Source organism: Cynocephalus volans, chromosome 1 (genome assembly GCF_027409185.1).
Source record: "Cynocephalus volans isolate mCynVol1 chromosome 1, mCynVol1.pri, whole genome shotgun sequence".
NCBI lineage: Eukaryota > Metazoa > Chordata > Mammalia > Dermoptera > Cynocephalidae > Cynocephalus > Cynocephalus volans.
In genome coordinates, this window is record NC_084460.1 from 283411527 (window position 1) to 283436945 (window position 25419).

General features: G+C 45.2%; 1 pseudogene; it reads left to right on the forward strand.

Moving 5' to 3' along the window:
* Positions 1-18694: 18694 nt before the first annotated feature.
* Positions 18695-20304, forward strand: LOC134369847 (protein phosphatase 1 regulatory subunit 14B-like; annotated as a pseudogene).
* The last annotated feature ends 5115 nt before the right edge of the window (positions 20305-25419 follow it).

A 25419-nucleotide genomic window follows, 5' to 3' on the forward strand; every position in this document is an offset into this window, starting at 1 on the left:
TTACTTGCAGGCAGCAGGGGAGAAGAGGGCCTTGGTGGCCCCCAGGACAGCAAGACCACTAATAGGGCTCCTGGGGACCCATGCAGGAGCTAGGAGCCACAACAACTGAAAAAAAGGAGCCACTCAGAGGCTGGTGAGTCATTGTAAAGGACCAGAGCATGGCCCATCCATGGGAAGTGTTTGGAGCATGGGTAGTGGGGGAGACAGGCCCACTGGGAGAACACTGGTGCACAGCAAGGACAGCCGATTTGACCCCCAATCAGCACAGGACCACTTAGAGGAGACTGGTCGGGAATGCAGAATTGCATGGGGTAAAGTTTGTTGAAAAAACTCAGGCCCAGATAAGAGTTTCTACACAACACAGATCCACTGGGTCTCTGGAGAGCTGGAAGAACCTATAAGGTCAACCATTAGGCCCAGAGCTGCACAAAAATTCTTCTCTAGGGAAATAGCAGCAAAGCAGCAATTTAGCTCAACCATACAGTTCAAGTACTGCTTCCTACAGGAATTTCCCCCATTTTAGAAGTAAGCAAAGGACAAAAACTTAATTCTGGCCCAGGCACACCACCAGTGCCTTGGGGCCCACCAGGGGACATGAGGTATGGAGCTGGGGACCAGACCCCTGCCCACAACCACTCACAGTGCCAGCACCTTGGGTTCTACCTGGGAAAACAAGGCTTGGAGCTGGGGACTGGACCTCATTCTCACATCCAGGCATATCGCCAGCACCTCAGGGCCTGCCCAGGGGCCCAGGACATACAGCTGGAGACCAGACCCCCTGCCCACAACCAGGCACACTGCCAGCACCAAGGAGCATGCCAAGAACATCACCTCCATGTGGATGGCCCACCACATCCACCACAGTAACCACGGCTGCCACAAAAGTGGCTAGATGTCACAACCACCATGCAGATTGTCCACCATCCACTGGAGTGCATTGACACATGGAGATTAACCAGCAGAGATAAAGAAAAGAAGAGGATGTCTCTCTCCACAAAGCCCATTCCACAGTGACAGAAGAAACATCTGCTCTATGATAATACTGGGGAACCTGATCACACCTCTCAGCATTGGACAGATCACCTAGGCAACAAATCAACAGAGTAACCATTACTCTTTCAGAAGGAGAGAAGAAATCTAGGGTAATTAGAGGGGGGAGGGGGAAGGGAGACGGGGATGGGAGAGATTGAACAAGGGGCATAAAGAACAATTATGATTTGTAACAATATACTTGCTTGTAATATTGATTTGATCAACATATCTCAATGTTGAACCCCAAATTTGTATAATCAATTTTGATTCAATAAAAATTTTTTAAAAAAAGAAGAAACCTATCCTACCAGCACCTTAATCTTGTACATGCAGCCTCCAGAACTGTGAGAAAATAAAAAAAATTTCTGCTGTTTAAGCTGCCCAGCCTATGGTACTTTGTAACAGCAGCTTGAGCAAACTAGCACAGAGGCCTATTTATTAAAGGTAGAAGCCTGAAAAGTAATTTTCCAACTTCCTTGGCAACCAGAGCACAGGCAAGGGACTTTGGTCCCACCCTTTAGAGGCCACAAAGATAGTCTTTGGCTCAGATATAAGCAATGAGGACACAGGCTCAGTGTGGATTCCATGGATCTCGGGAGGGTGGCAGTCAAGGTGTCTGGCTGCTGTTGGGGGTGGCAGTGGCCGTATGGCTGCAAGTTAAACTTGTAGAGCAGAGGTGAGTGGCTTTCGCCTTGGCAATTGATGCCGTTGCAGAACAGTTCAGTCTACCGCAGCAGTGCATGCACTCAGGGCTTGCTGGCAGCAGTGTGGGGCACAGGCTTTGCTTTTTAACCAGGCAATTCCTGTGTCATGGTGCATGGTGTTAAATGTCATTTCTGAAAGCTTAGCCTAGAGCTATTTCTCTAGCCTTCTCAAAGATTCTATGATCTGTCTAATACTCTTTTAATAAATTCCTTTTCTGCTTAATCCACCAGAAGCAGCTTCTATTGCTTGCAATTAGTGACCCTGAAAGACTCATACTCTAATGTCCAGCATGGGTCCCTATTTCCATGGCTTGCCTCTCTCCACATTTGACTTACCCTGAAGTTACTGGGACCGATGGTGTCCTTAGGAAATTTAATTAGCTCAAGTGATTCACCATCAAATCAATCATTCTTCCAAGCCAGTCCCTCTCCGACCACAGGCTGTACTTGTAGGAACTTCACTTCTGTCTCTTATGATCAAGTCTCCATCCTATACTCCAGGTCCTTAATTGGTTCTATGTCTTCATCCCTGCACTCCTTCCCTTATAACCTGGGAGGGATTTACAAGGAAATAGATTTGAAATTAATGTATTTATAACTCAACCCCAAACTGGGCCTCATGTGGCCTAGCCTTGGCAGAGAATTGCACTCTTAGGAACACAGTCCAGCAACCAAAAAGCAATTAAATTAAATTAAAACTTTACCTGTATCTCCAGGAAGAATGTCAAGGGAAGTAAATATATTTTTAATGTACAGTAAGATCTGTTAAACTTTCTCCTGTCTCTGATATTCCCTATATCTTCCACACCTCACCCCACCGAACTTCTCTCTCCTCCACTCTGATTCTAAACCCCAGATTTCCTCTATCACCCTGCCTTTGTGGGTTCCTTATTTTTTCCTCTTCTGCCTTTCCTTCTGCATTGATCACTTGTACTTTCATCATTTGAGAAAGACTTTGCTAATAATCAGATCTGCTCAGTGATGGAAATGACCGCCTTCTTAGATAGTGATTCTTCTGTCACTGGGAAAATCAAACAAAGGCTCAGGGATATTGGGAAGGGGTTGTGGTTTCTGGGTGATGTTAGGTCAGATGCATATAAGCTCCCACCATGTCTAAGAGTCTAGCTTTAGATTTATGTCCCCATTTTAAACTGTGCCACAGGGTCAGGGTTGAATCATGTTATCTTTTTTCCTCTTTAGAAATCTCTATGCCAGGGATGGGGAGTCTCAGACCCTGGGCTTGATCTAACTCTTCTCTTGGTTTTATTTTCTTTGAGAGAGGTTGTCTAAATAATCTTTTCAGCACCCCTGCTGTTTCTGTAATAATTAACAAGCACCATTATGTGTAATCTCGAATAGCTCAGATTTTCCATTCATCTGTCAGCTCCACAATCTAGCTGTGCCATGCCCTTGCTCAACGACTCTTCATTTTGCTCTGGGACAGCATTTTCCAGGGGATAAGCGGGTGCTGGCAGATGTTGGACTGGTGGAAGCAGCAGCCAGGAGCGTGGATTTCCCAGGTGAGGGGAAGGGGGCAGGATGGTGGGCTTGCCGGACCCACCACACTCTAGGAAGCGGGGTCATGGGGGAGGGAGGTGTGCACTTCATGATCCGATGGGTCTGGTCTGAATCAGTTGCTCACACACAGGAATATTAGTCAGGATTCCTTGGGTTGCAAGTGGCAGGATTCAAACTGGCTTTTTTTTTAAAAAAGGGGGATTTATTGGCTCCCCAAACTGGGAAAGTACAGCCATAGCTATATGTTATAAGAGCTCAAGGGACTTATGAGGACTCTCCTCTTCCTTAGTCTCTTTCTGTTTCCTTACCCGTAGCTCCTTCATCTATGTTATTTTATTTTCAGTCTCTGGGAAGAAGTCTTCTTTCTGAATATTTTGAACCAAATTCCCAGTGTTGAATCTCATTGGCCTGGACAGGATCCCGTGTTTGCCCCTAAATCAGTCTTGGTGGCCTGGGCATAGAGTACGCTGATTGGCTGAGGGGGTGTTTTCCCAAAAGGAAAGTGAGGTTTTATCACCAAAAAAATGGGATACGGATGCTGGACCGACAAAAACAGCTCATGTCCACTCTGATGTAACCTTAGCAATTACAAGATGTCTCTGGGCCCAAGGTCTTCACAGATAAAATTCCTACTTCATAGAGTTGTCGTGAAGACTGTGAAGATGAAATGCATTGCATCTGTCACATAGCAGGCCTTTAATAATTAAAAGCAATTCTTATTGTTAGGTGCAGAGAACTGACCAGTTGGTGGGTGGGTGGGGGGGCAGAGAACTTTACCCAGTGGGAGGACGTGCACACGTGTGCACACATGTTTATGTGCGTGTGCGTGTACTCCTGTGTTAGCTGTCAGGGCGGCACAGGTTAATAAGACTTGGTTTCTTACTGGCTTCCCAGTTTTTCTCTCCCTCTTTTCCTTCCCCCTTTGCTCTCTCAGTCACTCTTTATTTTTCCACTTTTCCTTCTCTCCCTTCCTTTCTCTCCTCTCCTTTCCTTTTTCTTTCACTGGTCATTTATATAGATATTTTATAAAAATGCAGTATTTTCTTATTATTTGTGATGTGAATTAAATTTATTTATTTTTTTGCATTTTGACTTAAAAAAAAAACAATGATTTGAGATATGTACCCAAATACATACCACAGAAAAATATAAATAGCTGCAGAAATTGGATTGGAGGGAACAAATAAAACGTCATATAGGAAAACAAAATGTGTGCTGCTGTGTCTTATATGATTGTTGGAAGTGAGCTCTATTTACTGAAAAGAAAACTTTATGTTCCTTATGCTTAATTTAAAAACCGACCAAGTTGAAGATTTATTTTGTCCAAAACAAGCCAAGCAATAAAGTCAGTCGTACATGACTGTGCACGTGTGGCCTTGATCTCATTCGTGGGGCAGTGGCTCTTGTTAGTGAAAAGGCTCCACCCTGTTTTATAGGGACCAGAGAGGGTGTTAAAGACAAATTGGGGTGGGGAGCTGACAGGCCACCAGGCAGGCAGGAGAAGGGAAACAGCAAATCTCTCCTCTGAGGTCCATAGACCTTTAGAGAGGAAAGAGATCGGTATGAAGGAGATATGTGTTGGAATGAAAGTGTAAATAAAGACAAAGTGGAAAATCTGCCTTGTTAAAAACCCAGCTCTCCAAGGAATTAGACACATGGGTTTGCTTTTGTGCTGGGGCCATCTGTAGCCCCCAGGCTGGCTATTTTCTGGCTGATACTTTTTGAGAACGTTATTATTGTTGAGAAAGATGGTTCCATGTTGAAGCAGTTGGCAGAATGTGGCCATCTGGACAACCATGTATATGCCAACTTACTGCTTCTCTAATGCCACCTACAAACATGACTACCTGTGTGCTCTTGTTTGAAGGGGCACCAGCAATACTTGGGAAGGCGGGAAGCAGAAGGGACATTAAAGCAGAGGTGAGTAATTCTCCTGGCTTTCTGCGTGAAGTGGAAAAGCCAAGAATCCCTAGTTGGGAAAGCTGTTGAGCCAGAGCTGTGGAGTGTCTGACAGGGAGAGGATGTGCACAGACAGGGAGGGAAGGCTTGGGTGTCGCAGAGCCACAATGTCATAAGGTTGCAAGGGACCTTAGCCTGACTCTAAACATGGTGACAGAGCTAGTGAGAACACATAAGGACATACAGCTTTTTCTACTCTAATGCCGTCACAGGGGAATGAAAGAAGGCCTGATGGATCTCAAAACTCACCCGACCCCTCCTGCCCTGGCTGAGTCCAGAGAACTTCTGTGGGATACTAGTCCTTGCCTTATGCCCTTCCTGGGTCCATTGTGGGGATCCCTTTTTTCGGAAAGAATTCACTGCGCTCCGACCACACGTTCAGCACAGGGTGGCAGCTTTTGGGGAGCAGGGAACAAGGTTAATTCTCAGTCTTATCCTTAGAGAACTAACAGATGTGAAGGGACTTTAAGAGCAGTTAGGGGTGTCTATAGATGAGCTGTGCAGACGGAGGCAGGTAACCGCCTGGCTGGGCCTGGGGCTTAGTCCTGCTCTGCCCCTCTCTGCCTGGGGCCGGGCACCCCCTTTCTGGGCCTCACCTACACAACCACTGGGTAGAAGTAGTTGGTCTAAAGGGCCTCCTCCAGGTCTGGCCTTCATGAATCTCCTGACCACTCAAATTCTTTGCTTGTGAGGCCCAGAGAAAGAACAAAAATGGATGCTTTGGAAAGGCGAGATTTTTATCTATGCCAAAGCCAGATCATCTTCTCCCACCCCAAAACCAACATTCTTCAAAGTGCCATGACCTTCCAAATTTGAAGGATGTGACAGCAGCCCAACTGTTCCAACCATGGCTTCATGTGTCCAGGAGGGTACTGGGTCTGTGGCCTGTCCTGTCAGGTGATGAGTGTGAGCCTGGCCTGCTGGCTTCACTTGCAGAAGGACAGGGGAGCTGGTTAGTGTCCTCCTTCGTATCATGGGGACGGGGTGCCCCGCTGGGTACCTCTGCCCTCAGTACGGACAGTGCCCTTGTGTTTCTCCTTAAGGCGCTGGTAAAGGCAGCTGGAGACTTGCAGAGCTTTTCCATGGCCAAATGTTTCCATTTTCTCTTGGCTAGAGTCCTGGTGCTGTCACTCTAAGCTGCCACGGGCAGGCTTATGTTTCAGGAGTGTTCTGCTAACTCTGCAGGTCTTCCCCAAAAGTGAGGCCATTCCCCAAACTGGAATCCACTCTGCCATTGACCCACAAGCCAGAGGCAAATTCCTGCACCTAGGCTTCTCACAGCTTTTGCAGTCTGGCTGGAACATCAGCTCCCCAAGCTTCCCACTTTAAGATGGTGTAAAGAAAAACAGGTGCCCACTGGTCTAGTCACATCCCCTATAAAACGGTTGGAGTCTCTACTTTTTGTGGGAAAGCAGCAGGGGGGGTTGGAATAATTAGTTTCCTCCCAGGAATCTGATTAAGGGGAGATCAGGCAATGTGGGAAAAGGGGACCTCCATGAAGAACTGTCACTAAGGAGAGCCCTTTGAAAGCTGAGTGGCCTCCTGGAGGTGGAGTAAGCCTCAGGGCTCAGGCAGAGATCCAGCAGGGGCTGGGCAGCCACTTCCATGAGGAAAGTGCACAAACGTGACTCATGAACCAGGGCAGGGGTTGGAGTAGAGGACCCTGAGGTTTGGGTTGACTCTGAAATTACCTTGTGAGCTGGAATACAGGAGAAGGGCAGCTCTTCCTCCAAGTCTCCACTCCCATTATTAGCGGAACACTGAGATTTTGACTCTTTTAAGTACCTCTACTCTTTTTTATTTTTAACATTTTTTTATTGTGGTAAAAAACACATAACATAAAATTTGCCACTGTAATTATTTTTAAGAGTACCGTTCAGTGGCGTTAAGTATATTCACATTGTTGTGTAACCACCATGGGGGAGTTACACTTTTTCATCTTCCCCAAATGAAACTCCACACATTAAATAACTCCCCCAGCACCTGGCAACCACCATTTTACTTTCTATTTCTATGAATTTGACTACTCTAGGTACCTCATATAAGTGGAATCACATAGTATTTGTCAGCATTCCCTCCATTTTAATGGAATAGCATTCCATTATGTGTATATAGCACCTTTTTTATCCATTCATCCGTTGATAGACATTTGGACTGTTCACACTTTTTGGTTATTGTAAATAATGCTGCTATGAACATGGGTGTACAAATGTCTGAGTCCTCACCTTCCATTATTTTGGGTAGATACCTAGAACTGTAGTTGCTGGATCATATGTTAATTCTATGCTTAATTTTTTGAGGAATCACCCTCATTTTCCACAGCGGCGACACCATTTTACATTCTCACCAGCCATGCACAAAGTTTCAGTGCCCCCATTCTTAATGAGCTGCTGCTTTTTAGTCCCCTAGCACTCAGAGGAGGCCTGACAAGGGATGTGCCATGTGCTTTCCTCAGTCTGCCCCATGAGAAAAGAGAAGGATGGGGGTCAACTCCATCTGGTCTCAAATGCCAGGAAGGGGGAATGTAAATAACCCTGGAAGATGCCAATTTCAATCAGTAGCTGGACCCCGTTAAGCATTTACAAGGAAGAGTCCAGTCACCCTTACAAAGGTAGAAGAGCAGAGATGTGTTTTAAAGATCAGGGCTGAGGGAGTGTCTGTGGCTCTTTAAGGCAAGGTTTGTTCATTTCACGCCTCTTTCAGCACAGGTACCGGGTGTTTGTGTTTCTTTCTCATCTCTTACAGGCCCTAACAGAGTCAAATGCATCTTCAGGACCCAGCATTTATTGAGCACTTACTATTATGCACTTACCAGTATTGTATAGGAACTTTATTTGCTCAATAGTCCTCTTTAACATCTAGAAGGTGTATGTCTTGAGAAATACCAAATTCAAACATACGACTATAGCCTAACCTTTCTCCCCCATAAAATCTGCAGAGCATGACCAAACATTCAAATGAGCACTGAAGTCCTGTAATGAAGGTTTCTGAGAATGTCACAATAGGGGGACAATAAACTTCCATGAAGATTTGGAGGCTGAGCTCTTGGCTCTGTCTGACCTTAGACTCTGTGACTTTTATTTTGCTGCTTAATGAATCTTCACTGATTGTCTTGCTTCTGCAGTGACTGAAGTTTATGTCAATTAACCGTTTCCTAGCCTGGGTCTTCTGCCTAATTGTCAACTCAATTTAAGACAAAGATATACGTAGCGAGTTTATTCTTATTCCTCCCTGGCATCAGAAAGGGAACATGGAACTGCCTTTCCAAGCCTGGAAGGAAAAGCACTTCACTCTGGTTTCTGGACAGGTACGGCCCGTATGTGGTGCACGTGACTTAGTGGATGTGGGTCATGTTCTTTCTTCCCCTCTCTCTTCTGCTGGGTCTCCCAAGGGCACCTAAAACTTGGCTTTTTGAGCATCTTGCCCATGGTCTCTCTTGCCCACGGTCATCAGGGGCAGCCTGGTCTCCCAAGCCTCCGACCTTGAAATCACCTTTGACTACTTCCTGTCGTGGTCTGCCCCTCTCAGATGAACTGGCAGTTCTATATCTGGGATCTGACCTTATCGAGCCATTGACACAGCCAAGCCTCCCAGTGAGTCCAGGCTCTGATCGCCTTACACGCTGCTTTCTGCAGCAGCCTCCTTCCTAGCAGGCACTTCCACCTGCAGCCTCACCCCTCCCGTCCATTCTGTCCCCAGCAGCTAGGCTAATTTTCTCAGAGTGCTATTTTGTTTTTTGTCAGTTGTCCATTCAGAAATCCGCAGGAGCTCCCATTTGCCTCCCACCTTTAAACTAAACTCCTCGGCATGTGTTTCAGGACCTTTGAAAACTCACATTTAACTACTCTCATCTTCTGCAACCTCCTGGCTTCTCGTCTTAGCTCTGGCCTGACTTGACTTGCATATGTTGCTAGTTTTGGGGCACGGCTCTGCCCTTGCCCCTCTGAGTAATGTCTATCCTTATGAAGACTCAACAAAGATGTTGTAAGCAGGGACCTCATGAGGTTTGTTTGACATTATATTCCTATCTCCTAGGCAATGCCTCTCACATAATAGGTGCTCAATAAATATTTGTTGAATGAATGAATTTAAAGACACCCCCTTTTGAATAACACTACTTGGGTTAATCAACACACATAAAAAAGATTTTGAGCTAAGTGTTTAGGACAGAAAATGAATAAACTTCTTCTCAAGAAGCTTGCAGTTTAGTGTAGACCTATAAATGTGTACATTTTCTTTCTTTCTTTCTTTTTTTTTTGGTGACTGGCTGGTACCAGGAACCGAACCCCTGACCTTGGTGTTACAAGGCTGTGCTCTAAACAACTGAGCTAACTGGCCAGCGTGCCACATTTTCTTGATGATAAGATGAATTGATTGTAGTAAGATGCAATTTTAATTTTAAAAAGTTTTTGGGGATAAAAGAAACATTACCACTTAAATTATACACAATGGATGTTGAGTCTTCATTTCAAAAACTTTGAAATGTGAAAAATATATGCATCACAGAATGGAAAATATAAATTGTTGCAATATGGGGCTTTCCTTGCTATAATAGGGGGATGTACAAAACGCAGTGAAAGGATTCTCTATACCCTTAACCGAGCTGGGTCTTGATTAGTAGGCTTTGTAGACTCGCATCTCTGGCACTTCAAAGCTGTGCGGCCTGAGACAAATGACTTAATCTCTTTCAGCCAGGGTTTCCCTTCTGTGAAACAGAGATAATAATACAAGGGTACTTCAAAAAGTTGGTGGAAAAATAGAATTAAGAGATAATAAGTGTTTTTCCATGAACTTCATGAAGTACTCTTGTAGAACCTACACCATCACCTGTAGCCACCATTTATTATGCCCCTACTATGTGCCCAGCCTAGGTCAAATGCTTTACATATATTTTTTAACTTTTAGACGTAGGAATTGTTAGCCCAATCCTGGGCACGTAATAAGCACTCACCAAACAAGTTTATTTAATGTATATTAGCTTGGGTTATTATTAATGTTGTGGTGTCTGCCTGCTCAGCATTTATTCACCCTTTTTCTGGTAAAAGCACTCAGGATACCCTTGAGGAAACGCCTCTCCCACTGTCCATCCATACTGGTGGAGCTAGCTATTCCCTTGCTACTCTTTGTGGGACCGAGTCTTGGCGATGAGACCATTGAATACCTGGGTGGCAGCCATTGGTTCAGAGATGGTGCCTGACCCAGCCTGTTGGAACTGTAAAGAAGACCCTTCTCTCTGGGGCTGCTAGACTGGTGGGATGTGAACTTGAAGCAGCAGGTGGGCATTTTGCTATGATACCTGAGCACCTGTCTGGGAGCTGGGCCGGCAGGGAGGAGATGGATTTTGTTTGAGTATTTGGATCCAGCTGTACTTGTCTACAACAAGGCTTTGCAGCTTCCCATAACAGCTCAGTTGCTTAAACCAATACATTCTTGTTTTTATTTTTTGGCTTACACCTGTTTTGCTTGGAATTTTATAATTTACAATGAAAAGTCTTCTTTGATCCAAGCAGAAACTATTATTATTATGAAGTTGCTTAGTGTGTTCCAGAAGGGTGAGAAGCTCAGTGCAGCTGGAGCATAGGGTGTGTGTGTGTGTGCACGCATGCACATGTGCATGTGTGGAGTTGAGCTCACGTTAGGCTCTTGGTTGTCTTGGTGATATCTAAGACATGGTCCCCACCAGAGAACAGCCTGAATTAAGTAACTGCACAGACTGGAAACATGCTGAGAGAGTGGGCATGTGATAGAAGCTGGAAGACTTCAGAGGAGGGAGGGAGCTTGCTGGGGGGGTACATTTATATAGGGCTTGGGAAAGGAGAGACGTGCCTGTTGGGGAGGCTGTGGCCAGGTGAGGGGGAGAGGATGGTGTTGCAGGCAGGCGCTGAGCCATGCAGACAGAGGGCGGTGCAAAGTGCACTCAGCACACGGGGAGTAGATCAGCCGGCTGCTTGGCGTTAGAGAGGAGGGTTTGCAGAGCAGGCCGACCAGCCCTGGCCTAGAAGGTGAGGGTCATTCCTACCCTCCAGCAACCCCTCCTTACCAAAGCACCATGTCTTATTCTGCAGAACAGTTGCTTGTTTGCTTTCTTCTATCTCCTGATGTGTCTTTCACTTTTCTATGTTAGACTGCGTGCCTTCCTGGCAGGAAGCAGTTCTGCCTCTTGCTTTTGTACCATTTTAGCACAGGGTTCCACGCTCAGTCTGGGGAGCAGTCTGCCTGGGTTTGAGTCCTGGAGCAGCACTTACCAGCCCTGACCTCTTTGGCAAACCAGTCCTTCTCTCTGTGCCTCACTTTCCTCATCTGTAAAATGGTAATAAGAGTATTTATTTCAGAGGGTTGCTGGATTATTAAATGAGCCAGTACCTAGCACATAGTAAGGCTATATAGTGTAATTTATTTTTATTTATAAAAATACTATAATTATAATTACAAAAATATTATATTTATAGTGCTATTTATTATTATTATTATTATTTCTACTCTGCAATGCTGACTGGAGAGTATTGGATAAAGTGGGTACCCGAGTAATCATATTTTTCAAATGAGAAACCCAGGCTCAGAGTGGTTAAGGGCCTTGCCTGAGGCATTAACTGATTGGGGGAGAACAAGCATATTGGAGCAGCTGTAGGGACCTTAACATCTTTAACCAAAATCTACCTTGAGGTGTTTGTGAGGGGATTTAATTATTTCTTGATCCTTCTGCCCACCCACTCTTTTGGGGGTTCCATCTCTGGCAGCATCTTTTCAGGGGTTCCTGACCCTGCAGAGGCCCTGGTTGGTGCAGCAGAGAAATTCCCCACTGCTGTGGTTTTGCCTTGAGTTTTCTCTCTTCCTCAGGCTTCTTTTATTTTGAATGCCAGGAGCATCTGCTTGCAGGATTTCCAAAACTCCTGGGCTGTCCTAGCCATGGGGTCTCACTAATGTATGGTCTCTGCATTACTACATGGAAAGACGATTTACCTCACAGATGGGCTCTTTTGAATATTTATGCCTGGACACATCTGTTCTGGACTTGAAAGTGTAATAAAGCTTTTCATTTTCTGAAGCGCTGGTGAAGCCTGTCTGTGGTGAGCTGACAGCCCCCTGGGGTCAGCTCCTTCATGGTGATTCTGGGGCATGGGGGTACAGCTAGGGTCACCCCATTTGGCAGGCAGCCACACTTTCCAAACCCCTCCACCTCCTTCCCCACGGCACAGGAGGGGATGGCCAAGGGGCCAGAGGCAGGTGGTGGGGAGCTAACTCGGTGCATCAGTGGAATATATTTATGGGCAAGTAGCAACAGTTATTTGCAAAAGGGAAAATGTTTTCTTGAACTCTGTCCTTCTCTGAGTAAGGCAGTACCTGATTTGGGTGAAGCGGGGAGCAGTGTGGCCCTGTCTGGGCTTTTGCCCCCATGGCACACTGGGGCTTCTGGGGAGTCTAGATGGAAGTGTAGGGAGAGGCTTGGACGATAATACTCCCAAAGGTGGGACATCGGGAGAGCTCATCTTGAGTACCTCAGCTTCTTAGTTCTTGCTGTCCGTTCCTTCCTCTCTTGACTTTGGTGGCATTCTCTGATGTCCCCACTCACTGAGGCTCTGTCCCAGTCCAAACAGGCTTCCAAGGAAGAATACTAATAGGAGCAATGATAACACATAATGCAAACATGCACTGAGTCCTCACATTTGCCAAGCACGGTGTCAAAGTTTTCTCTTTATTATCATGTCTAATTGTCCCCACAACACTAAGGTGAGAACTCTCACTATATCCATTTTCCAGATGAGGAAACTGAGGCCTAGAGAGTTTGATTGACTTGCCCATGGCCACACAAGTATTTAGTGGGGCAGCCAGGATTCGAACCCAGGCCATCTTATGCCAGAATCTAAGCTCTCAATGCCTTATCACCTGCTGATTGGACTCTGTCAGCCAGCATTTTCCAAAATGTGTTTCTTGTAACTTATGGTGAATGATCAAGTAACTCCAAATGCTACTTCCCCTCAGGTTAATTTAAAATATGCTTCAATTCCACCAAGGCTCTGAGGAGTCCTGCAATAAAGATACTTTGTGTAACTCAATGTTTTCCAAATTTCTTTAACCACAAAAATTCCTTTTTCTTAATACCGATGAATGAACACATCATGGATCTTATATACTGTAATAATGTTAGGAGACATTACTGACCATGAACGTTGGCTTAAAGTGTTCTCTCTCCCAGGGATACTTGCACTTAAAGTTAAAATCTTTAAGTCTCAAAAAGCGGGAGAGTGGGAGTGGGTAGTAATCTTATTGATGGAATTTTAGGTATCATTAGGTAGAGAGTTTTCTTAAGGGGAAAACTTCAAAAAGCACTGGATTCCTGTCCATATTAACTTTTAAAAATATTTTATTTTAAAACTGTCTCAAACTTACAGATATATGTAAAAATAGTACAAAAACCCTCCTGTGTATGTTTGCCCAAAGACCCCACTTGAGTTTTGCCAATGTCCCAGTGACATTCTTTATAGCAATGGATTGGCTCCAGTGTCCTGTGTAGCACTCAGTACTCCTGTCCTTCTAAGCTCTTTCAATCTGGAAATGTTCCTCTGTTTTTCTTTGACTTTCATAACTTTGAAAATTTTGAAGTATTCTGGACAGTTATTTCATAGAATGTTCTTCAATTTGTGTTGGTCCATTGTTTCCTCTTGATTAGTTAGACCCAGGTTATGTATTTTGAGCTGGAATATCACAAATGCTGTGTTCTTTTCATTGAAATCTACTGGCTGGAAGGTACATGATGTATATTTGTCTTACTGCTGGCACTATTAACTTTGATCCCTCGATTAAGATGGTGTCTACAGATTTCTCCACTGTGAAGTTACCCCAGCCCCTTGGTATTAATTAATATCTTGTGGGGAAGTACATTGATACTGTGTAAAATCCCATCACTCAGTCCACCTTCAGCCACCAGTTGTAGCATCTCTTGATGTGTTTTGCCTGAATTAATTGTCGCTATGGTGGTTACCAAATGGTGAATTTCTAATGCTATGACTCTTACATTTAGTAGTTGCCTTTCTACCACAAGACAAAGCTTTCCTTCTTTTCATTTGTTTATTCATTTAAAAATCTATATCTGTATGGACTTATGGGTTCCTATTTTATTCAACGGCTGCAATCTGTTACTATCATAATTTATTTGGATGCTCTGGTTTTCCCAGATTTGGCTAGTGAGAGCCCATCCAAACTGGCTCCTATATCCGTTTGACATGTGTCCATCACTCTTTGAGCACTTCCTTACTTTTTGGCAGCTCAAGATATTGCAGGCAAATCTTCTGCTTTCCCTGCCCTAGGCCTGGAATCAACCTTTCTCCAAAGAAGCCCTGATTCCTTTCAGTGGAGAATTATATTTAGAAACTAAGATCTGGGTGATAGATGTGCTCATTGCAAGTGGGATGTCACTGCCTTTAGGCCCTATCCATGAAGAGAGCTAGGAAATTACACATTGTGTAATATACACAATCTACATCTATATTTATTTCATATAATATTGAAAACCATGAGTACCATATTGATGCTTCCAATTCCAATGCAACATATGGGGTACATTCTAGTTCTCTCTTTCCATATTTGTATCTCCTTTCTTGATTGAGAGAAACCTGGCTCCTCTTATATCAGTCCCCCTCTATGTAGTTGACCTCTCAGCTCTCTGACTCCTGACCCCTTGTGCATGGGCCCTGAAACCAGCTTGGCTCTGCCTCCCCCAGGGCTCCTATCTCATTTGGGCTTGCCTAATGCTGTTTTGATGAAGGAAGGAAAAAAAGAAAGAAAGAAGGGAGGGAAGGAGGCAGGGAGGCAGGGAGAGAGAAAAAGGATAGATACTAATAAATATTTTTTAAAGAAGAGAGAAGAAGGGAAGGGGAGAAGGAGAGCTATCTGAATTTTGTAACTTGGTTTTTATATTCAAAATAAAAAAAATTGGGGTTTGTGGTGCACTCAATATCTTTTGATCTTCTGAGATATTAACTTATTGTATTCTTAGTATTCCAATGGGCAGAACTAAGACCAGTAAGTAGGAAATGTGGTATCATATTTCACCTCAGTATAAAAAATATTCTCCAGTCAGAGCTGCTCAGCTGCAGAATGGTCTTTGTGGTGAAGGAGTGAGCTCCCTGTCAATAGACAAGTTCATTTAACGACTGTAGGGATATGAGTCAGAGTGACAGTGAAAGGATTTCTTGCACTGGGAGAGAATTTGGGTTCAGTGCCCACAGAGCTCTATGCTGACTTGGTGACAGTGGCATAGCTGGAGGCCAGAATTTGATCAGGCTTCCCAAGCTTCTCCATTGGTGGCTGAGGAGGCAGATAGGGCCCCAGAGGGAGGGTCAGCAGCGAGAAGGGTCCTCCTGAGCTCGCTGAGGATGCGGCATCAGAGCAGTGCAGCACAGAGCTGCACCAACGTGAGAGAGCTGTGTGTGTGTTTGCACGGCAAATTTGCATCTCAAGATAAAACACAGCTCCAGACTGAGGCAGCCGTTAGTTCCAGTGCCAACAATCTAACGTTGGCTTCAAAGGAGAAACTAAAAATGTTCATCTTGGAGCAGGTCCTGGCCCTTGTAGTTTTTTTATTGTTCCCAAATGGACCACATACCGGGGAGCCTTTGTGATCGCCTAACAACAGTGACCTGTCAAGCACAACAAGCAACATTCTAAACAGGTTTCTTCTCAGGAGCAAATTCGAACATTAGATGTTTCTGTACTCTTGCCTCTTCATTTTTTCAGCCCCACCCAATCAATCAACCCAGAACTTTATCCAAAAGAAGCTGGAGTTTTAACATCTTTTCAAATGTTGAAATGAATTTAAGTCTTAAAATTCTATATAGTGCTGGCAAACACGCCTTCAGCTGCCTGGGACCAGCAACAGTTCAGCATATACTAGCTGAGTGTCTTCTTTGTGCCGGCAACTGTGCCAGTACTAAACTATGTAATTAAGAGAGGTGTGCGTGGTCCCATTTCACAGGGGAGAAAACTGAGGCAGAATCACAAGCAATAACAACCTGCAGTGTCAGGCTGTCTTCCCTTCCTGCTTCTGGCAGAGTGAAGTGGTTGCCTTGTTGCTGGAGAGAAATAGAGTGGGACTTGTCTGCCTTTCCCTAAGTAAAAGTAAATGTCAGCTTTCATGACTGTGTTTTGTTTTCCTGATGAAGGTGCTAAGGACCGTTTGGGGCCAGCAGTCAAATCCTAATGGCACCCTGCATCTGGGCAGTTCTTTAACATTTTCATAAAAGCCTGATGCTTGCCAGCTGCTTTGTGTTAATGTATATGGAAATGTTTGTGTGCATATATGTTTTTTTTTTTTGTCTTTTGTGGGTGGGCACCCACGCTAGGCACTGTGAATCCTGAAGAACAAGCTGTTCCACCAGGGAATAGTAATAATAGTGGCTGTTTATTCAGCAGATTGCTGCATGCTGGGCCTGTGCACACATTCTCTCCTTAAACCTTCACCACTGCAGAGTGAGGGAGGTTAATCTGCAGAGGAGAAAACTGAGGCTCAGAGAGGTTGTCATGTATTCCATCCAGAGCCCCATAGCTAGAAAGTGGCAGAGTCAGCTTTTAAACTCAGACTTGTCCAACTCCGAGGGGGTGATGCCCACTATGCTACACTGCCCCTCACAGAGTACTGCTCCCAAAGCCAGGTGTGCAAACACTGGGTGGCAGTTACAATGGGTGGTGATGGGCCACAAGGAGGCCTGAAGAAATAGGTTACGTAAGAGTTAAAAAAAACTCTACCAGGGAGGTTTTTCATGCGTCTTTTCCAAAGGCCAGAGTTCAGATTTATAATGCTGGAATATTCATGAGCTGCCACAGTGTGCAGCACTAGGGTACTAGGGAGAAAAGTTTCCTGTGATAGAAATTAACCTAAGGCTCGGGCTCCTCTGAACAAAGGTTCAGATACGGCAGATGTGATCAAAGCAGCCACACAACCCACTTGGGAGGCTGTGGATTCACATCTTAAAATGGTAGATAATGATTAGGACACAGCAGTGCCTATTTTTGTACATTCATCTATCTATCCATCCATTCATCCACCTATTTATTATCTGCTATTTGCATAACTCCCAATTGGAGTCTGAAGAGATGTACCCAAACCAAACCAAACCAACCCAACCAAACCATCATAAGTAGCTTTGGATCAAGTTGGGGAGAGATAGATGCATGCAAGAACAGATAATGACAAGGCAAAGATGTGTCTGATTAAGTATCAAAATGAGTGGTCCACAGAGTAGGTGTTTTGCAGGGACCTAGAAGAGGGAAGTCTTTGAGGATGTGGTGTGGCCGGTCTGGCCATTTTGGTGGCCTTCAGGGACTACTGTGGCACCCATTAGACTGCCTGGAGTCCAATTATTTTCAGTCTTGATACAGGTTCAGCTGAAAAATTGGACACACCATCTGCCCACTCCTGAAATACAGCTTGGATCTCTTTAGCTCTCTGTTTAAAAGTGAGATGCCATCTTTAATCTTAAATACTAATGTGATGGTCCCCCAGGATTAAAAGATGATGAAACAAGCAGGAATTCACTTGAGAAAGGACTGTTACTCTTTAGTACCCAGTTTTACTGCTAAAATATAATGAGAGTTTGTTTGTATGTCCAAAGCCCCAAAACCCAGCTACAAAACCAGCTTTCCAGCAGCAGACTCCCCTTGGCTTTTATGACCTCAAGGGCTGCAAAGTTGACAGGAGGGGACCCAGACACTGAGGAGGCCTTGACTGTGAGGTGCAGACACATGTAACATAATTAGGGAGAAGTCATTAGGGCTGCTGTCTAACAAAGGGAAACTTCCTGCTCCCACCCCGCTATTAAAGAGCTGCTTTTCAACTGTGCTGTGCTTCTTTGATCCCCGAAGGCTCCTGATGTTTTGCTCACATCCTGTCATGATATTTAATGATGCCTCACATGTGCACCAGGAGCACGGCCCAACTTAGCATCATTTGGGGAAAGGCATTGTAACACGACAAGTTTTTGATGTGGTTCCTTGCACGGCAAGGTTAGTGAGGCAGCTCTGTCTGCAGACACCGGCGAGAGCCCTGATTCCACTTGGCAGTGGAACCGGTTGAAAGGAATGATCAAGAGACCGAGATATTGCCAAGTTCTTCGGCAGAAGCTTTGTTTATTATGGAAGTTTGTGCAACATCAGCTGATATGCTGCTCAGGAGAAGAAAGAAAGAATTTGGTGTTGGACGGTCTTCTTTCAAATGGCTGGGGAATGTTTCGGAGAAATGGATCTTCATCCAACCTGTGGTTCCCTGTGATCATACACATGAACAGCTGCTAAAAGGAAGATTAATAGGCCCTTAGAGGCCATCCAGCCCATACCAGATATATGAATCCTGCAAAATTCCTGGTAGGCGGTATTCTCCCATCTGCCTAACTACCTCTGGAGATGGCCACTGTAAGGCAGTACAGCCCATTGCGGCTGCTCTGATGGTTTGAAATCTCTCCACTTGGCTGCCTCTTGCAACTTCTACCATGGGTGGTACATCTGCACTTGGCAGCTACACAGAACTGGACTCTTTGTCAGAGTTCTTCAAAAACTTGCCAGGTGTCCCCTGAGTATTCTCATTTCCCAGTTAAGAACCTGTTTCTGCTACTGTTCCTCCCATGCACTGGTTTCTACACCCTCATATCTGGTGGTGCTTCTGGAATGTCCTGGAACGACAGCTTTACCACCCTTGTTCTTTAAATGCTGATTAGTTTGCCTTGGCCTCTTTGGTAGCTGTTAAGCCCAGGTCTCTGAAATGAAGCAATAATATCAATGTACGAAGGCAATAATTTGGGTTTCTTGTGAAATTCCAGAATGAATCCAAGTTCATATTCCAAGTGTTGGTGTGTGTGAACATTTCTTTTCCTTCCCTGGCTATTTGGACTAAAAGCACAACAAGGGCTAACTGCGTGGACCTCTCTCTCTGGTGATTTCACTCAGAAGATGGTCTGACTGCACCGCAAATGAACAAGAAGGGAATGCACAGTGGGTTGAAGACAGCCGTTCCTAGCTGTCTCTTAGTGGAAATGCGCCCAATCCATCCACTGCTTTCCATCTGTTTCATTAAGCCCTGTCCAAGCCCTGTCCTGTCTCTCTTGGATAACACCAAGAGCCTCCTAATGATCTCCTACATTTATTCCTGCCCCTTTCCAATCTGTTCTCTACACAGCCTCCAGAGTACTTTTTTGTATAAACACAAATTGCTAAAAACATTTCAGCAGCTTTCCATTGCACATTTAATAAAACCCAGACATGTTATCATGACCTTGCAAGGTCTGGCCCCTGTTTACTTCTCCAGGGCATTTTGTACCTTCTTCCCCCGTCCTACACTCTTTCCACACTGACTACCTTCCAATTCCTTGGATGCACTGGCTTCCTTCTCCCACACTGGGCTTTGACATGAGGTTCCCTTTGTCTGGAATGCTCCCCTACCCACTTCCTTGCTCTCTGCCTGGGTGCCTCCCTTCCATTTTCAGACCTTAAATATCACAGGCTTTTAAATACATCCATGGAGCCCCTGCTGCCACCCTCTCCATGATCACAGACCCTGCGGAGCTGAGCCTGTGAGCTAACCCAAGCCAGTGGATTGGAGCCAGCCGGTGGGTGTCCTGCAGGCAGTAGCTCAGAGTGGGGCCCTACGCACATGTGGCCCTGTCGGCCGCCAGGGCAGAGAGTGGCCCAGCTGGGGCATGGTGTTGGTGGTCCCAGTCCCCAGGCTGGGCAGTGGCAACCCAGGGCCCTGCGTCTAACTTCCAGGCCTCCTTGGGGCTGCAGGTGAGGGCCTTGGTGGTGTGGTTGTGGAGGGCCCAGTGAGGTGCCAAGTGAAGGTCACTGTCCAGTATGCTACAAGGAGCTACGGAAGCACCTCAACTGGAGGAGTGGACCCTGGAGCAGCTCACGCGCACCTACAACTGCCAGGAGGAGGAGATCCCAGAGCGGGAGACTGACGTGGATGAGCTCCTGGACGGGAGGGTGATGGTACCCGGGTTGCCAGGGTCAGGGGGCTGCTGATTGTTACAAACCCACTGAGGCCTTCATCTCGGGCCTGCTGGACAAGATCTGGGGCATACAAAAGCTGATCACACCTCGGAAGTAAGGGTCCCTGACCCAGATGAATGGTGGCTTCCACAGGACGTTCACTGCCCCCCGACCTCCTAGCAACAGCAATAAGCGGACTCTGCAGCCAGACCTGGTGCCATGAACAGGGCTCCCTGTACCTCTGGTCCAGGGGCCTCTTCTCCTGTCCCCCCAGTTTTCCATTTTTTGGTTTTCTTATTGTTATTAAACTGATGTGACTTTTAATAATGTACATCCATGGAAAGGCCCTCCCGTATCTCAGATTCCCTGTTATCATTGTCTGACCCTGCACTATTTACTGTATAGAACTGATCACAACATGTAATTCAATATTGCTTTACTACCTTATTTTCTGTCTCCTTTTGCTCCCAGGATGATCTTGTTTTGAGATCCTGAACTTTGTTACATCTGCAAAGACCTTACTTCCCAATGAGGCCACATTCACAGGTACCAGGGATTAGGACTTAGACATATCTTTTTGGAGAATACAAGACTGGGTTGTGAGATCCAGAGAGACAAAGTGACTTGCCCATGACATGTAGCTGCTTACAGATAAAATCAGAGTCATGCAGGGCTTTTGGTCTTAGACAAATGCTCTTTGTACTATACTATTTTGTTTCTTAAAAGAATGAACTCTTTGACTTCATAAGGCAGTGGAGAGCTATCTTTCTATGTATATGTATATTTTATTTTATTTTCTGTGTTAGAACCCCTTTTTATGACCTGGGAATTGACTGTACAAGCCTCTACAGGCCCAAACCACATTAGTCGATCTAGTCCAAATGATGATTAAACTGGCTTATGAAGGTGATGTTTCTTTCTCTTTGGAAAAGAAGATAAAGGATTACAAAATGTATTTTTTTGCTGAGATGATTATATCTGTCTGGCATAATTGTATTGTTGACGATCAATAGCAGCCACTCAAACTCTTGTTAATTAAAATTATAATCATCCCCACTTTGCTTTTGCATGGGCTAGAAGCATTTGGTGCTTCTAGAGCCCAGTGACTAGCAGCCAAGGTTGGAATGGTCGTTTGACCACAGGCTGGGGCAGTGGTCCTTGACCACGTTCTAACCCAACACACACTCTAGATAACAATTGTGTGCAGTATACATGTTTATGAATCCACCCAGGTTTTCACAGAATTCAAACCATTTTGGTAGGGGAGGAGTATGAAGGGACTTGATACTCATAAAAGCATTTTATAAGCATGTGAGTAATGAAATCCATCTTTTAAAGATGGAATGCATTTTACAGGTTTTCTTAATCTGTCCTTGCCTTCCTTCTTCCCTATAAAAAATTTAGTGATGATTAAATAAAAAAGAAGGCAGAAGTCATAATAAAATAAAAACACATAAGCTCCACGGTAATTTGTAATTGCCACAAATATTAATGGTACATCTTTAACTGACCCTCACTACTCCTGTAGCCTAGATAGAATAGGATGTCAGTGTCTGCACGTTCCTTTTATTTGGCTGCTATACCACCTGTAAAGCTAGGCGACCACACCAGTTGTCGGGCTCTTTCACCTGCTGGTCATCCTGCAGACTGGGCCGATTGTTGAGCTAGGGCTGGGTCTGGAGCTCACAGACCCCTCAAGTCCATTCACAGACTGGGTCACAAACCCTTCATACGCCAGGCTGGGTCCTCAGACCCCTTCATGCAGGTCTATGAGCTAGGTAACCGGCAAACAGGTCCTTGGAAGCTATAGGTTGGAAAGCATGGCTGCGCTGGGCGGACACCCGAGGTGGACGCCCTCCTGCCTGCTTCACTAAACTCCTTTGTACCTCTCTCCCTCCCTCTCTCTCTCTCTGAAGAACACAAGAATAGCAACAAAACCGATACATTGGTGCCCATGTGCACTAACTCCATGCGCGCGCGCGCGCGCGCACACACACACACACACACACACACACACACACACACACACACACACACACACAGACACTTTGCTTACAAAGGATGTGCTAAATCACACCCAATGGGACCCAAGGTGAGGGCCCTGACCAAACTATTCTATTTTCCCAACACCACCCCTTTCTCTCCCACTCAATATTTGGAAGATAAGTGACTGGATAGAGAACTGCAAATAGTGCATTCCTACACTATAAGGCTAAAACTCATCATTACATGGCTATGTAATTGAAAACTCAACTTGAAATTCCTTTAACAACTAGAATTCACCAACCTCAGCACATTAACTTGGTCCTCAGACCAGTGCCCCAGTTGCAAGATAGCTGCTGCCCCTCCATGCAGGAGACGTCCAAGCATGAGGATATTCAGCAGGGGAAGAAAAATCTGTCTTCCTGTGTCTTTTTTTTTTTCGCTTCTAAAGCAAGAAATCTTTCCTAAAAGCCTCCAGAAGACCTCCATCCAATTTCATTGGCAGATTTGGGTCACATTTACACCCTATACCAATTCCTGGTAAGGAAATGTAACTGCCACTATTAGTTTAGCTAGTCACATAGTCTAGAGGGGTAGAGGTTACCAAACAAAACTGAGATTCTGTTATAAAGGAACAAGGAGGTATGTCAGCACAATTTTGTTTACAAGTGTCAGGACATCCAGATTAAAATGGCCTAAACAGTAATGAAAATTTCATGATCTCACATAACAAGAAGACCCCAGGAGGTGGTTCCAGAGTTGGTGGCATCAGCAGCTCAGGGATGTCAGGCTTCTGTTGGTCTCTCCATGATTCTCTTGGCTTTATCTGTATAATTGATTTTACTTGTGGCTGCCACAGCTCAAAGCATTGACCACGTTCAAGTGCAGGAAGAAGGCAAAGTCCCTTGCTTGTGTCCCCTTTCTAGAACACTGGAAACATTCCCACAACACTCTTCTCACATTTTGGGGGCTAGGGTTACCTTGTATGCCTGGGACTAAATCTGTCACTGGCAAGTGCATGGAAGCAACATGATTGGCTTAAACTAATCAACATTTAACATTTACCCTTGGGATGGGAGGTGAGTGTCCTTGGCTGAAGACATAGGGGAGGAAGGAAGGGTTCCTTCAAGCAGCTGGAGAATGCTCAGGCCTCTGCCAGCAAAGAGAGAAGGGGCTGGAAAGGACTCTTGAGTAGTGCACCACACAAGTGTTTATTTCGCTAGTGAGAGGATTAAACCATGTTCTTGATATAAATGAGGGCTGTGCATGCTTGATTGGAAAGATTTAAGGGCCACAGACTTCTCAGTGAGAAGGACACAGAATATTGTATTACCTCTAACTCATGGGAACAGCAACTAGCTATGCTTTTTGCAAGATTTCTTCTGCTTTGGGCTAGAAGCACAGGGGACTGGGAATCCCTGAAGAAGTATGAGAGCTATTGAGATGGACTGATCATGAGAGATCCCTGGTGGACCCCTGGCCTGTGGGGACTGGGAGGGGCACAGACTTCCCCCTTTAATCCAGCTTCCTGTTTTCAGTGGGAAGGAAGGGAGATTCATCTCCACCCCACTCATGCTGCCAGGACAGGGGCCTTTCCTCTCCCACTGTCTCTCACTTGTCCAGAAATGCCTGTGGGAACTGCAGGTCTTCTTTCCCCTTCACTTTTCCATATGCCATGGAGGAACAGCAAAAGCCAGCACAAGGGTTGCTTATTATAGCTTTTTATTAAGACAGAAGACAGCTCTGCATTTTATTCCCCCATTCTTGGGGCTCATGTTTAGAAGGCATCCAACTTAACTTTGCCCTGTCACCATCTAGTTTCTTACCTCCAGCAGCTTGACCTAACATGGCTTCTCTGCTTTGTCACTGGCTGGCTTGCATGCTGAAGTGGGTGACACCTTGTCACTGAGGAACAGTAAGCCCTGGTTAAGTCTCTTCACAATTATGAAGCCTAAGTTTCTCATCTCTAAAATAGGGACAATTATCCTCGGTTTGATAAAAGCCATGCAGACTACACAGAGCAGCAGTCTCCTCCCTTTCCCTCCTTTGAATCTCTGTCCCTCTCCTTTGAGTTTCATAATCTTGTTGTTTGTTTGGTTGGTTGTTTACTTATTTATGGCAGTGAAAGCTGGGCCCCTTTACCTGACGGCCAGGTTCAAAAACAACTCCTCCGGACTCATCCTTCATTAATATTCACCCTGTGCAATGCAAATTGCTCTGGAGGCCTCTCCTCCTGGGAGCTTTAAAGTGGCAGTTATGAAAGCAGCTCAGACCAAGCTCGATTAGCATAATAATGAAGCGGCAGCAGCAGTATTATTATCCTCAAAGGAAAGAGCTGGAGTGGTCACAGAGCCTTCAACAAGTACAGCTTTAGGATAAAGGACAGGGTGGGAACTGTTGAATGGCAAATGTGGAATATGGGAGGGGATGAGCAGGGGTGGTACCTAGCAGGGGCAGTGGGTTTTGCTGTCTTTTTGCCTTGTTCCGAAGAGGTGTCGTCTGCTACTACAGGACTTCCATTAGTAGTGGCCCTTTAGAAATGCACAGGTATTTGCCTTTCTAGAGAAATTTAACAGTGTCTTTTCTGGCTTTCAGATATTCAATAACCGTTGAAAATAGGCAGGGTGGGCATTATTATTGCCCTTTTACAGATGAATTCCCATCCATCTATCCATCTTCTACCTTGCTCCAGAAATGATTGAAGGCAGTTTCCAGATGAAGTACCCAAAGTCTCCATGCTGGGAAGAGGCAGTGTTCACATTTGAACTCAGATCTGCTGTCACATATCCCTACACCGTGATTCTCCTGTGATCACTCAGAAAGCCAAACCAAGGACCGTATGTCCTGACTCTCAGAGTTAATTGTCAGAAAACAGGTTCAGCTGATTCTTGTGGCTGATCCACACTTACTCCCTCTGTTGTTTTTGCAGCTGAGGGATCCTCACCTGAGTACGGACTATACCTCTCACAGCCACCTAATTGGCCATTGACCCAGTCTGGAACAGTGGAATAACTTCAATTTGTACATTTAAGCTATTGGCTATTTTGCCGGATTTTAAAAACCGGGGATCAGCTGTTCTTTCATTACGCAGACATGGGAAACAGCGGGAGAGCCGAAGCACAGGCTTTCTCCAGCCGTGTAAAATCAAGCACTAAGTGAAAGAAATAGTCTGGATAATTCAAGAAAATCTCAAGCCCCTCCCCCTCCTTCACCAGCACGTGCATGTAGAACAGGAGGAAAGAAAATATCT